This window comes from Schistocerca cancellata, chromosome 5, assembly GCF_023864275.1.
Source record: "Schistocerca cancellata isolate TAMUIC-IGC-003103 chromosome 5, iqSchCanc2.1, whole genome shotgun sequence".
Taxonomy (NCBI): domain Eukaryota; kingdom Metazoa; phylum Arthropoda; class Insecta; order Orthoptera; family Acrididae; genus Schistocerca; species Schistocerca cancellata.
In genome coordinates this window covers 807,304,405-807,320,802 of record NC_064630.1, presented here as the reverse complement: position 1 = coordinate 807,320,802, position 16,398 = coordinate 807,304,405, and positions in this window count along the sequence as shown.

Genomic DNA, 16,398 nt, shown 5'->3' with positions numbered 1-16,398 from the left:
GCGTGTATTACAGTCGCTAATTGCACCATATACGCATGTAACGTCATCAGATTGGTTGTTTCAAAGTTTTTGTTTAAAATAAAATCTCGTAAACGCGAAATTCCGCGTTTCTTATGATTAAAAATAGTTTTTAATGTAATATTACGAATAGCTAGCCTTCAATGTAAAGGATACAATTTTGTTAATTCAGTGATAAACGTGTATCTAAAACTAAATAATAGAAACTGAAAACTAAGTTAGCTATACCATCCCTCCAAAGCCCCATAAATACATCTTGTTTGTAATACGTACTGGGACATTTCAGTTGCATTACACTACTGGGAAACACTGTTCATTACCACCAATATTTACTGAAATACGATACATAGAATCGCAAATCTACACAGTGTCCTGTTTAGGCCTATACTTTACGCCAGTTAATGTAGTGTTAGCTTTTAATTTGGTACATGATGAAGACAAAGTGAGTTACTCAACACTTCGTACGTATTATACTGAAACGTGAAGTTGAAAACTAATAATTTAATTCTTTGAATTAACATACCTTTTGCAAATGTTTTGGGTGTGTAGGGAAAACTGATGGTACAGCATTTTCTCGGAGCCTTACTGTTGAACGTGAAGTTCGGTCTATGTCCTCTTGTCGGAAATGCTGAGAACATATAGTGCTCCATTTAGACAAAAATGGTTCAAATGGCTCTGAGCATTATGGGACTTAACTTCTATGGTCATCAGTCCCCTAGAACTTAGAACTACTTAAACCTAACTAACCTAAGGACATCACACACATCCATGCCCGAGGCAGGATTCGAACCTGCGACAGTAGCAGTCCCGCGGTTCCAGACTGCGCGCCTAGAACCACTAGACCACCGCGGCCGGCTTCCATTTAGACGCACGCCAATTCTTCCTCCTCACGGCATTCTCCCACAGAGCTTTCCGACTTTCATTTTTAGGAAATCCAAAATCATACAGGAGAAAGACACGCTGTAGTACAAGTACCGATGTAGCACACGTTCATTCACAATGAAGTTGTAAAATCACACTTAACGAGACAACTTACACATGAAATGTTATCCCCTTCGATTTCGCATCACAATCAGAACGATTCGTACATCCGAACACCACACAAGTCTCCATATTAGCGCAAAATCCTTCCAAAAGCGAGCGACAAGCCTATGCACACAAGCTTACAGCAGCAATGTTTTGGTCGGATTGAGATGGCTACCCTCGGCTTCACATAGCTTCACAGCTGTGACGTCACGGCGTCTCCCTCCATTCTTACCTCCATGGTGTGTACGGATAGAAAGAAAAGTAATGTAAGAAAGGTTGTGTTAGCTCAAGGTTGAACCTATCCACAGACAAATTTTCCAGCATCTTTGGGACAGCAGGAGTGGTGAGTGGTCTCCGGCGCTGCGACCGGCCGTTTAACATTGTTTCCGGCGCCTCGCTGCCGGCGGCAATTACCCCGTGCAGCCGCCAGCCGCCGGCCGGGGCTAATGAACGTGTCAAAGCCAGCCTGCTGGCTGAGAGGGCGCTGCTAATCACAGCTGCTGGACTGCACGGCTCTGCGCGGCCCGGCGCCCAGCTCTTGTTTACCGAGTTGTGCCGCCGGGGCAGACGGCAGCAACTGACCCTCATGAACCGAAACATGACGGCCGCGTCGTTTCATGATTCGACGGTCAGCAACTGATAAAAAAAAATGGGGCCTCCAGGGTCCCAAGGTCGCGATGGCGGCGTCACTGTCCCGCCGAGATAATTTGTCCTTTTAGGACAATTATCTGAGCAAGCACCCACGCCAGCAAAAGGTTGCCCGACACGTGCTGTTCGATAACGTAATGTATATAAAAGATTCAGTATATAAGGGGCATGAAATTGTTGTCTTCACAGTATGTCCTCTGAATCCACTTCGAGAACGTCTATTGTCTGTGACGAGCTGCCAGAAACAGTAACTACATTTCTGTATAATGGACACTTTGTACAAACTTGCATGAATTGCCGTTTGTGGAAGACTTCAAAATGCCTTAGATGTTTATCAATTAGAGTTACCACAAACTATACGAGAAGATATTTTACTGGAATTCCGTTATTCGAAATTCAATTTCATGTTAAATTCGTATAGACTGCCAGAATGTTATATATTTGATAGAAGTGAAAATGTTCCCATGATTAATGAAATAGTAAATGATGCAACAGAAGCTTCTTCAAAAATAAGAGCGGGAATTCCAGTTCCGTGGCAAACACTCGCTTTGATTACTGTTGTGTCTAGACAAGACAGTCTAGACACAGGGTGAGGTTACCGAAAGGGCACGCGTCAACTCACACCGACTGGCGTGAAGTCTGGAACAGGATAAGTTGTGAATGCTATAGAGAAAAGTATGCAGCTTAGGTTATACTTAACTTTTATTCCATCATTGTTGTACATCGCTCTTGATAATACAAATAAGACTCGTTCCGGATAGGGTTAATGGCGCCTTGCTAGGTCGTAGCCATGGACTTGGCTGAAGGCTATTCTAACTGTCTCTCGGCAAATGAGAGAAAGGCTTCGTCAGTGTAGTCGCTAGCAAAGTCGTCGTACAACTGGGGAGAGTGCTAGTCCGTCTTTCTAGACCTGCCATGTGGTGGCGCTAGGTCTGCAACTACTGACAGTGGCGACACGCGGGTCCGACATGTACTAATGGACCGCGGCCGATTTAAAGCTACCACCTAGCAAGTGTGGTGTCTGGCGGTGACACCACAATTACAATGTCTTTTTTTGATATTAGTGCATTCTGGCAAAGTAGATTTAAAATTAAAATGTTTTTTTATGAAGTTACTTATAAACAATTCGTATATACCATTTATGAGAATTGCATATACAAATTATCAGATTCATGGCAAAACCAGCAACTACAACAACTTCTAATTGATATGAAAATTAATATGGTAACCAAGGCACCATATTTTTCATATGGTGTAACTTGTCCGCCACACATTAAGCAATATAGCCATTGGTGCATGTTCTGTGCAAATAGTCCATTATTCAGAAGTGTACGTTGTGGTGGCTCGTTAAGCCAAGTATCTGATTCAGAAGAAGACGATGCTGATTTGGGTGATATGTTACTTGCAGAGCTGTAATGGAGACCCTGGCCGACATCTTCCAGTCCATCTTCAAGCTGGTTCAAGCACACGTGACGAATCCAACGCTGAAAATCTTCATTTGGATTGCTACGAGATTACACTGCCAGTTAGGAGCAACCGATGGACCCTTAGGGGCATACATATTCACCATTTTGAATTGTTTGACGAACTTCGAAAATTCCTGTTCACAATTATCGTTTGGTTGCCAGAACTTTTGCGAATATCTGAAATCTCAGAACGATGGTATTACACTGATGTCATTGTCATCAGAGGACCGGACGAGGTTGCCTCTCGGTCTTTGTCGACGGAGTGCAGGGTCAAAATGTGGCTATGTTGGAATATGGAAACTATTTGTTTTGAACATGCTGTTGGAGAGGCATCCCTAAAACAATGAAGATCACACCTATGTTGTGGAGTTCCGCTGGGGGACATCAGAAATAGAGCTTAGAGTTTACTGGACTGTCCCATCTACACGAAAGTCCCTTCCACCGCGTCGTGACGGCAACTCAGGTACTATCTCAGAGAATCGTTGACACACTACGTGTCCCGCGCTGCGAGGCGCTCTCAACTCTTCAAGAAATGACCTCAACTATGACGTGATACTAGAAGGTATCAGGTAGATTATACAATGGTAAGACAGAGATTTAGGAACCAGGTTTTAAATTGTAAGACATTTCCAAGGGCAGGTGTGGACTCTGACCACAATCTATTGGTTATGAACCGTAGATTAAAACTGAAGAAACTGCAAAAAAGTTGGGAATTTAAAGAGATGGGACCTGGATAAACTGACTAAATAAGAGGTTGTACAGAGTTTCAGAAAGAGCATAAGGGAACAACTGACAGGAATGAGGGAAAGAAATACAGTAGAAGAAGAATGGGTAGTTTTGAGGGATGAAGTAGTGAAGACAGCAGAGGATCAATTAAATAAAAAGACGAAGGCTAGTAGAAATCCTTGAGTAACAGAAGAAATATTGCATTTAATTGATGAAAGGAGAAAATATAAAAATGCAGTGAATGAAGCAGGCAAAAAGGAATACAAACGTCTCAAAAATGAGATCGACAGGAAGTGCAAAATGGCTCAGCAGGGATGGCTAGAGGACAAATGTAAGGACGTAGAAGCTTATCTCACTAAGGGTAAGACAGATACTGCCTACTGGAAAATTAAAGAGATCTTTGGAGAAACGGGAACCACTTGTATGACTATCAAGAGCTCAGATGGAAACCCAGTTCTAAGAAAAGAAGGGAAAGCAGAAAGGTGGAAGGAGTATATAGAGGCTCTATAGAAGGGTGATGTACTTGAGGACAATATTACGCTACTGGAAAAGGATGTAGATGAAGATGAAATGGGAGATATGCTACTGCGCGACGAGTTTGACAGAGCGCTGAAAGACCTGAGTCGAAACAATGCCCCGGGAGTAGACAACATTCCATTAGGACTACTGATAGCCTTGAGAGTGCCAGTCCTGACAAAACTCTACCATCTGGTGAGCAAGATGTATGAGACAGGTGAAATACCCTCAGACTTCAAGAAGAATATAATAATACCAATCCCAAATGGTTCAAATGGCTCTGAGCACTATGGGACTTAAAATCAGTCGTCATCAGTCCCCTAGAACTTAGAACTACTTAAACCTGACTAACCTAAGGACATCACACACATCCATGCCCGAGGCAGGATTCGAACCTGCGACCATAGCAGTCCCGCGGTTCCGGACTGTAGCGCCTAGAACCGCCCGGCCACACCGTCGGCCACTGATCCCAAAGAAAGCAGGTGTTCACAGACGTGAAAATTAGCGAACTATCATTTTAATAAGCCACGGCTGCAAAATACAAGCACGAATTCTTTACAGACGAATCGAAAAACTGGTAGAAGCCGACCTAGGGGAGTATCAGTTTGGATTCCGTAGAAATATTGGAACACGTGAGGCAATACTGACCCTACGACTTATCTTAGAAAATAGATTAAGGAAAGGCAAACCTACGTTTATAGCATTTGTAGACTTAGAGAAACCTTTTGACAATGTTGATTGGAATACTCTCTTTCAAATTCTAAAGGCGGCAGGGGTCAGTCACAGGGAGCGAAAGGCTATTTACAATTTGTACAGAAACCAAATGGCAGTTATAAGTGTCGAAGGGGATGATAGGGAAGCAGTGGTTGGGAAGGAAGTGAGACAGGGTTGTAGCCTCTCCCCGATGTTATTCAATCTGTACATTGAGCAAGCAGTAAGGGAATGAAAAGAAAAATTCGGAGTAGCTATTAAAATCCATGGAGAAGAAATAAGAACTTTGAGGTTCGCCGATGACGTTGTAATTCTGTCAGAGACAGCGAAGGACTTGGAAGAGCAGTTGAACGGAATGGACAGTGTCTTGAAAGGAGGATGTAAGATGAACATCAACAAAAGCAAAACGAGGATAATGGAATGCACTGGAATTAAATCGGGTTTTGCTAAGGGAATTAGATTGGGAACTGAGACACTTAAAGTAGTAAAGGAGTTTTGCTACTTGGTGAGCAAAATAACTGATGATGGTCGAAGTAGAGAGGATATAAAATCTAGACTGGCAATGGCAAGAAAAAGGCTCCTGAAGAAGCGAAATTTGTTAACATCGAGTATAGATTTAAGTGTCAGGAAGTCGTTTCTGAAAGTATTTTTATGGAGTGTAGCCATGTATGGAAGTGAAACATGGACGATAAGTACTTTGGACAAGAAGAGAACAGAAGCTTTCGAAATGTGGTGCTACAGAAGAATGGTGAAGATTGGATGGGTAGATGACATAACTAGTGAGGAGGTATTGAATAGAATTGAGGAGAAGAAGAGTTTATGGCACAACTTGACTAGAAGAATGGAGCGGTGGGTAGGACATGTTCTGAGGCATCAAGGGATCGCCAATTTAGTATTGGAGGGCAGCGTGGAGGGCAAAAATCTTAGAGAGAGATCGAGAGATTAATACACTAAGGAAATTCGGAAGGATCTACGTTGCAGTAGGTGATGAAGAAGCTTGCACAGGATAGATTAGCATGGAGAGCTGCTTCAAACCAGTCTCAGTACTGCAAACCAGAACAACAACAACAACAACAACATTACGTCCTATAAATATTCGATGGGATTCACGCCGTTTATGTATGTGGTCGAGTCATTCGCTCGAACTGTCCAGAATTTTCTTCAAACAAATCGCCAACAATTGTGACCCAGTGACATGGCGCATTGTTACCCATAAATGTTCCATCGTTAATCGAAACATGAAGGCCATAATGGCTGCAAATTGTCTCCAGATAGCTAAACCATTTCCAGTTAATGATAGATTCAGTTGGGCCAGAGGACCCAGTCCATTCCATGCAAACACAGCCGACACCATTATGGAGCCACCACCAGGTTGCACAGTGCCTTGCTGACAACCGGAGCCCGAGGCTTCGCGGAGTCTGCACCACACTCGAACCCTACTATCAGCTGTTACCAACTGAAATCGGGACGGTTTTCCATTCGTCTAGGGTCCAACAGATATGCCCGGGAAAGGCCACTGCGTTATCCGTAACGAGAGGTAATGACTGAAATTAACTGACTCTTGACACCGTGGTCCTCAGAATACTGAATTCCCAAGCCATTTGCCGGGCGGAGTGGCCGTGCGGTTCTAGGCGCTACAGTCTGGAGCCGAGCGACCGTTACGGTCGCAGGTTCGAATCCTGCCTCGGGCATGGATGTGTGTGATGTCCTTAGGTTAGTTAGGTTTAATTAGTTCTAAGTTCTAGGCGACTGATGACCTCAGAAGTTAAGTCGCATAGTGCTCAGAGCCATTTGGACCATTTGAACCCAAGCCATTTCCGAAACAAAATGACGCATTCTTATAGCTCCGGCTACCATGCCGCATTCATAATGTCCGTGTCAACTGTACCGAGCGAGGTGGCGCAGTGGGTAGCACGCTGGACTAGCATTCGGGAGAACGACGGTTCAAACCCGCGTCTGGCCATCCTGATTTAGGTTTTCTGTGGTTTCCCTAAATCGCTTCAGGCCGATGCCGGGATGGTTCCTTTGAAATGGCAAGGCCGACTTCCTTTCCCATCCTTCCCTAATCGGACGGGACCGATTACCTCGCTGTTTAGCCCCTTCCCCCAAATCAACCAACCGTGTCAACTGTCGGGGAGTGAAGAGACTTCTGTCTCCTGTGAAATGGACCTGCGCGCCAACGCTATTAGAACTATGTCGACATGTGTTTACGAATTTGTGGTTTCTAGTGACTGTTATGAAGCCACTCTATGGCCATTCTGAACTAGTATCAATTCGAAACTCAGTAATCGTGGCTCATTTAGCATGTCCCGAACTGCAGATCCAGGTGTGCAGTCTCATAGCTACGGCCGATTCTGGCGAACAAAGATAAGTTTTGTTGTAACTGACAAGATGTTACTTATTCAGAGTGTTCTTCAAAATGGTTCGAATGGCTCTGAGCACTATGGGACTTAACATCTGTGGTCATCAGACCGCTAGAACTTAGAACTACTTAAACCTAACTAACCTAAGGACATCACACACATCCATGCCCGAGGCAGGATTCGAACCTGCGACCGTAGCGGTTACGCGGTTGCAGACTAAAGCGCCGAGAACCGCATGGCCACACCGGCCGGCTCAGAGTGTTCTCATTAACTGTATTATGACTAGCTACCTCAGTATGCAAGAAGTCTGACACTACAAGTAAAGTGACGCCGAGGATGCAGCTCGCGATTAGCTCACAATGGCATATTGTACAACTAACCCTCTCTTGCAACAATGCTATTTTTCTATTTGTATGTTTAGTATCACTAGGTCCTCTGCTTGTGCGGTAATTCTCGCAGTAGTCAGCTCTTGCCGTGTTTCGAGTTGTGTAGATGACACTTTTCCGAAAGTCGAATGGTGTGTCACCAGACTCATACACTCTAGACACCAACTCGAATACTGGTTTCGTTACTCTGTTACCACTTCCCCCTTGATTTTAGGAATTCTGAAGAGATGTTCTCCATTCCCTCTGCCTAAATTTCGATGTAAATATCGTGTGACTAGGGTCTCCCGTCGCCGAGTGAAAGAATTTCAATTTGACGCCACTTCAGCGACTTGGTCGTTGATGGGGATGAAATGATGATGATTAGGACAACACAACACCCACTTCACGAGCGGATAAAATCTCCGACCCAGCCTGCAGTCGAACCCGGACCCTCAGGATTGACATTCTGTAGCCCTGACCACTTAGCTACCGGAGGCGGATGTTTCTTCAGGATGTGTCTTTGATGCAAGCTAAACAATTGCAGTAGAAAAAGGACTGACCAATTATTACAAACAGGCAAGGAACGGTTGCAGCACTGTGAGTGCAACCCCAGCCTCTTCACTTGGAAGCAACTCAACAATCGGTTCAAGCGCCTAAATTCAGAGAGTTTCTGGGGCAAAGCAAAGACTGGGCTGATTATGTTGCGCGACTGACGGCAGATTTCAAGGCTTACGTCATAACAGGTAACCAGTGCATTTACCATTTTCTCTCCACTGTAGGCTAAGAATATCCCGGTCGACAGTAAAACTGTTTGCAGATCGCCAGCCTGATGAGTTACCGTACGATGAGTTAGCTGGCAAACAGTCAAATCACTTTACAAATGCATGTACCGACTGCTCGTTATAAGTTTTTCAGGTTAAAACAGCAACCCGGACAGGCCTAAAAACAGTGGATAGTAGAAATTCGTTGCCTTACTAGACAATGCCACTTCCAGTGTTGATGTGGGTTAAGTTACAGTGACACTACGATGACAAATGCTATTACTCAGACAATGTATTACTCTCGTATTTGTGCTAAGCATGCTGATGCACCCAAACTGTGACCTCAGAACAGTATAATCAGTTATTGAGTCCCAAGAAATTGTCATACCTGTGGATTAATAATCAAAACGTCATCGGTCCCAGGGTAGATAATCTCCACCGCTTAAATTTTGTTTAATAATCAACATAGGCTGACGAAGACTTCCACGATAAGGAGTCAGCCTCGTTCTGCCTTGTCAAAGAGGGCACAGGAGCGGACTTGGTTCAGGACACCCTCTTGTTCTTGGGGCGGAAACCTGCCCCAAAAGCCAAAGAATCAGCAACGACCAATGGCATGAGAGTGCAGAAGGTAATGGAAACCACGAAATTAAAAACACGCAGCGTGTATCCACAGGACATGTGGCCTGTAACTGAAAAAAAGTGTCACGATGATCTCTCCATTGGCAAAAGATTCAGGAATAGTCCCCCATTGAGACCTCCACGAGGGGACTGCTAAGAAAGAGCTGACCATGAGAAAAAGTCTGAATAACCAACGAAAGAATAACGTCCTACGAGTCGAGATGTGGAATGTCAGAAGGCTGAACGTGGTAGAGATGCAAGAAAATCTGAAAAGGGAAATGCAAAGGCTCAATAAAGATATAGTAGGAGTCTCAGTGAAGTGAAAAAGAAGGAAGGAAAGGATTTCTGATCATATGAGTAAAGGGTCACTTCAATAGCAGCAGAATGTGGTATAACGAGAGTAGGAAGGCAGGGCAGAGAATGTCTTACTGTGAACACTTCAGTGATAGGTTATTCTTATCAGAAATGACGCTATATCAACACCGACAGCGTTAGTTCAGGTATAAGTGCCGACGTTGCAAGATGAAGATGAAATAAAGAAAATATATGAGGATATGGAAAGGGTAACACAGTGCTTAAAGGGAGACGAAAATCTAATAGCCATGGGGGTTTCGAATGCAGCTGTATGGGAACGAGTAGAAGAAATGGTTACAGGTGAATATGAGCTTGGGACAAGGAATGAGAGAGGAGAAAGACTAACTGAGTTCTGTAATAAATTTCAGCTAGTAATATCGAATACTCTGTTCAAGAATCACGAGAGGAGGAGGTATACTTGGAAAAGGACGGGTGGTACGGGAAGATTTCAGTGAGATTACATCACTGTCAGACAGAGATTCCGAAATGAGATAATGGACTGTAAAGCGTATCCAGGAGCAGATTTAGTATCAGAGCACAATTCAGTAGTGATGAAGAGTAGGATGAAGTTTAAGAGGCTAGTCAAGAATAATCAATACGCAAAGTAGTGGGATAGGGAAGTATTAATGAATGACGAAATGACGAGATAGGCTTGAAGTTTTCTAAGGCTATAGATACAACAATAAGGAATAGCTAATGAGGCAGTACAATTGAAGAGGAATGGACAAGAAAAGGCAGTCACTGAACTTGAAAAGAAGAATTCAGGAATATAGAAATACAAGTTGCTGAGGAAAGAAATGAATAGGAAGTACAGGGAAGCTAAGACGAAATGGCTGCATGAAAAATGAGAAAAGATTGAAAAGGAAATGATTGTTGGCAGGACTGACTCACCATATAGGGAAGTGAAAACAGCCTTCGGTGAAATTAAAAGCATGAGTGGTAACATTAAGAGTGCAACTGTTAAAGTCACAGGAGAGAGGGCATAGATGGAAAGAGTACGATGAAGGCTTCTATGAAGAATAAGATTTATCTGATGCGATAGAAGAAGAAACGGGAGTCGACTTAGAAGAGAGATGAATCAGAATAGATTGGAATGAGAATTTAAGAGAGCTTTGGAGGATTTAAGCTTAAATAAGCCAAAACGGATAAATAACTTTCCACCGGAATTTCTAAAATCAATGGGAAGTGGCAAAAAACGACTATTTACTTTGATGTGTAGAATTTAAGAGTCTGGAAACATATCATCTGACTTTCGGAAAAATATCATCCACACAATTCCGAAGACTGCAAGACTAAAGAGAAATCAAGACACATTCATAGGATCTGTCGACCCGGGAAAAGCGTTCCACAATGTAAAATGATGCAAGATGTTCTAAATTCTGAGAAAAAGCTATAGGGAGAGACGAGTAATGTACAATATGTACAAGAGCCAAGAGGGAATAATAAGAGTAGATGACCAAGAACGAAATGCTCGGATTAAAAAGGGTGTAAGAGCCAGATGTAGTCTTTCGTCCCTGTTGTTCAATCTATACATGGAAGAAGCAATAATGGAAATAAAAGTAAGGTTCAGGAGTGGAATTAAAGTTCAAGGTGAAAGAAATCAATGATACGATTCGCTGATTTCATTCCTATCCTGAGTGAATGTGACGAAGAATTGCATGATCTCCTGAATGGAAGAACAGTCTGACGAGTACAGAATATGGACTGAGAGTAAATCGAAGAAAGACGAAAGTAATGAGAAGTAGCAGAAATGAGAACAACGAGAAATTTAACGTCAGGATTGATGGTCACGAAGTAGATTAAGTTAAGGAATTGTACTACCTAGGCAGCAAAATAATAATTGACCTGCCGACGAAGGACGACATCAAAAGCAGTCTAGCACTGGGAAAAATTTCACTCCCGGCCAAGAGTAGTTTACTAGTATCCAATATAGGATGAATCTTCTGAGAATGTACGTTTGGAGCATAGCGTTGTATGGTAGTGAAACATGGGCTGTGGGAAAATCGGAACAGAAGAGAATCGAAGCAGTTGAGATGTGATGCTACAGTCGAATGTTGAAAATTAGGTGGACTGGTAAGATAAAGAATGTATAGGTTCTATGCAGACTCGGAGAGGAAAGGAATGTGTGGAAAACACTGATAAGGGGAAGGGAAAGGATGATAGGACATGTGTTAAGACATGAGGGAATGACTTCCATGTTAATAGAGGGAGCTGCACAGGGCAAAAACTGTAGAGGAAGACAGAGACTGGAGTACATCAAGCAAATAATTGAAAACGGATGTTGCACGTGCTACTCTGAGATGAAGATCGCACAGGAGAGGAATTTGTGGCTGGCCGCATCAGACCAGTCAGAAGAATGATGAATCACAAAAACTGGCATAGATCACTGTTCTTATACGCTTTATATGAAATTTAATTACGGTGTCCAGACACTGAATATAACCGGTAGCCTCCTATGTTGCAGCTAGGAAGTCGATGAAGGTTTTCTTGTAAGCTCGAACTGGGCATTCTTCCACTATGTGCTTGCACCGCTGCAGCAATTTGGATTTGGTATCTTTCTCCTTTGTAGAAAGCGTGAGCATTGTTTTGTGACCAGTGCGTATTCAGTTTAAATTTGGCCAAACTTGTCCAGCCGGTTTCTCTTTTATCATGAAGTTTTGGCATTTTGGTGGTAGGTGTTCCTGCAAGTGTTGTTTCCAGACATTGTGGAACTGAAACTTGGACCTTGTCATCTCTTTAGCAGTGAGTAGTGATGATGTGTCCCATAGCTTGTGCGCGACGCCGACTATAACACCACGTTGAAACTCACTTAATCTTGATAACCTGCAATTGCAGCAGCATTAACCGATCTAACAACTGCACCAGACACTTGTTGTCTAGCAAAGGCGTTGTCTCTGTATTTGAATTCGCATGCCTATACCAGTTTCTTTGGGGGGTTTAATGTACACTCCTGGAAATTGAAATAAGAACACCGTGAATTCATTGTCCCAGGAAGGGGAAACTTTATTGACACATTCTTGGGGTCAGATACATCACATGATCACACTGACAGAACCACAGGCACATAGACACAGGCAACAGAGCATGCACAATGTCGGCACTAGTACAGTGTATATCCACCTTTCGCAGCAATGCAGGCTGCTATTCTCCCATGGAGACGATCGTAGAGATGCTGGATGTAGTCCTGTGGAACGGCTTGCCATGCCATTTCCACCTGGCGCCTCAGTTGGACCAGCGTTCGTGCTGGACGTGCAGACCGCGTGAGACGACGCTTCATCCAGTCCCAAACATGCTCAATGGGGGACAGATCCGGAGATCTTGCTGGCCAGGGTAGTTGACTTACACCTTCTAGAGCACGTTGGGTGGCACGGGATACATGCGGACGTGCATTGTCCTGTTGGAACAGCAAGTTCCCTTGCCGGTCTAGGAATGGTAGAACGATGGGTTCGATGACGGTTTGGATGTACCGTGCACTATTCAGTGTCCCCTCGACGATCACCAGTGGTGTACGGCCAGTGTAGGAGATCGCTCCCCACACCATGATGCCGGGTGTTGGCCCTGTGTGCCTCGGTCGTATGCAGTCCTGATTGTGGCGCTCACCTGCACGGCGCCAAACACGCATACGACCATCATTGGCACCAAGGCAGAAGCGACTCTCATCGCTGAAGACGACACGTCTCCATTCGTCCCTCCATTCACGCCTGTCGCGACACCACTGGAGGCGGGCTGCACGATGTTGGGGCGTGAGCGGAAGACGGCCTAACGGTGTGCGGGACCGTAGCCCAGCTTCATGGAGACGGTTGCGAATGGTCCTCGCCGATACCCCAGGAGCAACAGTGTCCCTAATTTGCTGGGAAGTGGCGGTGCGGTCCCCTACGGCACTGCGTAGGATCCTACGGTCTTGGCGTGCATCCGTGCGTCGCTGCGGTCCGGTCCCAGGTCGACGGGCACGTGCACCTTCCACCGACCACTGGCGACAACATCGATGTACTGTGGAGACCTCACGCCCCACGTGTTGAGCAATTCGGCGGTACGTCCACCCGGCCTCCCGCATGCCCACTATACGCCCTCGCTCAAAGTCCGTCAACTGCACATACGGTTCACGTCCACGCTGTCGCGGCATGCTACCAGTGGTAAAGACTGCGATGGAGCTCCGTATGCCACGGCGAACTGGCTGACACTGACGGCGGCGGTGCACAAATGCTGCGCAGCTAGCGCCATTCGACGGCCAACACCGCGGTTCCTGGTGTGTCCGCTGTGCCGTGCGTGTGATCATTGCTTGTACAGCCCTCTCGCAGTGTCCGGAGCAAGTATGGTGGGTCTGACACACCGGTGTCAATGTGTTCTTTTTTCCATTTCCAGGAGTGTATATTAACAAAGAGATTTATAATAAAGAGCAGTTAATGTGAGGCATTGTTTCACTTTCTAGTTATACGATCAACCTGTTTGCTATCTTTTGTGAGGTGTAACTTACCTGTCTCATATTTGATAGAACCACCTTTGTCGTGTTAATTGCCCTTTGCACGATACCTTGTGTTAAATGCATACGGGGAGCACATGGGTAGTGTTGTGACTGTCGGCCAGTCCAAACGATGGAGATCATTCCGACATCCAGAAGGGTACATCAAAAGCTCAGATGTTCCTTCACAGTACATGGATCAGTGCCATATTCACGTCTCCATTGCCTCTAAACTGCAGCAGAAGTCTCAAAGTTTCAGTAGCGCTTTTCAAAGATCTCATGTAATCCGCCATCTTGAATCTGGCCTATTGGAACTGGCTGACGAAATGTTGCAGACGAATCGACGATTCTACTGCCATCAGTTTGGGAAACATAAAAGAATCTATTCCCTGAAATTAATCTTGTAAATAGGAATGTAAATTTTTTGTTGGCAGCTGTAAATGTGTGCATGTATCAGATTAAATGGCTGAGGGTGGCTGCTAGAACATAAGACGAAGTAAATAACAGCAAAGAAGGAATCATTGAAGTATCTGCAATAATTAGAATGAGAAAAGAGCAAGTAGCGGTGCAGTTAGAACATATTCTTTACTGGAAGGGTACAGACAAAGGTGAGACACAAGTTGAGCTCATTGTGTAGAACAAAATATCCGTCGTAAATGTTTTTCCAAGAATAATCCAAGAAAAATAACCTTGTAAACAACAAGCGCAAGTAAAATTGAAATTGACTGCATTTGATGAAATATCAAAGACGTACCAGTGATGCATCTTTGTAAAACAATATCAGTACAGAGATTATGATGCACCAGTTGTCCAAATATGTGATTTATTTAACACAACATGTTTTGGGAAGACATGGTCCCATTATCAAATTCTTCAAATTAATATGCCACTTTGCACAATCAGAAATAGTAAGCAAGCAACAAATATGTGTTGCTGTTTGCTTATTGCTCCTGAGTGTACCTAATGGCACAGTGATTTTGAGATTTTAACAATGGGAACATGTCTTCCCGAAGCATGCTCTGTTAAATAAATAAAACGTTTGGAGAACTGGTGCGTAATAATTCCTTGTTGATGTGTAATACAGTTGTACCATCACTTCAAACTAGTCTAGGCTTTATAGGACCGTTAAGCTGTGGTTACTGAGTCACGCTTTTCGAAAATGATGCCAGGGTGGGGGAGGTGGGGGAGGGGCGGCGTTCGCCGCGGTGTTGCAAATGGGATATTGAAGAAGAAGGAGCGGAAATTAAATTTTTATCTAAGAAATTCCTCACGTTGACACACGAGTAACTTCATTTGCATCCGAATATTCTTAAAAATCGTGTCGACGCTCATGTTATCCGGAAACGAGAAAATAGAAAATAGTAACACAAGCGGTTTGGCCAGATAGCAGTTTAAGCAACGAACGTTACTTTTCATAAACATGTGGTGATATTCTTGTAGATTAGTGATTAAAAATGCAGTCAGCTGAAAGAGCTCATTAATATTTTGGAAATTTGTACTGTCGCATTAAGTGTTGTTACGGTTTAATATGTTTTACAGGGTAAATAAGACATGTGCAGTACACTATGTAGGTAATTTCGTATGAATAATACTTTATTGCGTTGCAGTTTCACCATAAGTTTGTAACGAGTTTAGTTCGAGACGGTTAAAGCAATCAGTTAGTCTGTTTTGAATCAGACACAAGATGTCGCAACAAACTCGAGTTCATACTTTGTAAATCCTCTAAGCCTGTTGATTCCTTTTATTTACCAAGCTCTTGATGTAGCATGTGAGAACATAAAAAATTAGCTCTTGGTGTTATCTCATTGGTAAAGAAACATATTCTTTGGGTTCTGTGTTAAAAAATACTTCCATAACGGTCCGGGGATTTGTTTATAAAAGTAGGTCACACTTCAAGCAACTTTTTCCTTTCTTAGACAGAAAAGTAACTGCACATATTTCACCGTCGTTGCAAAAATAGTTTTGCAGTTTTGATGAATTGGAAATAGTTATGTTGAAAATGAAATTCGTTTAGGGAAGCAGTAAGGGAATAACTGGTTTTCTAGGTAGCTCATATTTTTCTTTGTACGTCTGTATTGCTGGCCATTATAACTGCTACGTCAGGAAAGACAGCAAAAAACTAAATTCTACTTATTGCATGTTAACGGTGCAGTTTGAGGAACACATTATTCAATTTGTGGGTGGTTTGGGATACACGGGGAATGAAATGTAGCACAAAGAGCTTCCACCTCTGACAGCAACGGTGGCTCAAACCTGGCTATGCATAGTGTCGATCTGAGCTTGGCTGACGGATAACGGCATGTTATTCCAGGCTGTTTCTGTGCTGTGCGTGAGCTGACAAATAGTAGTGGCTGGTGAGTGGTGGTA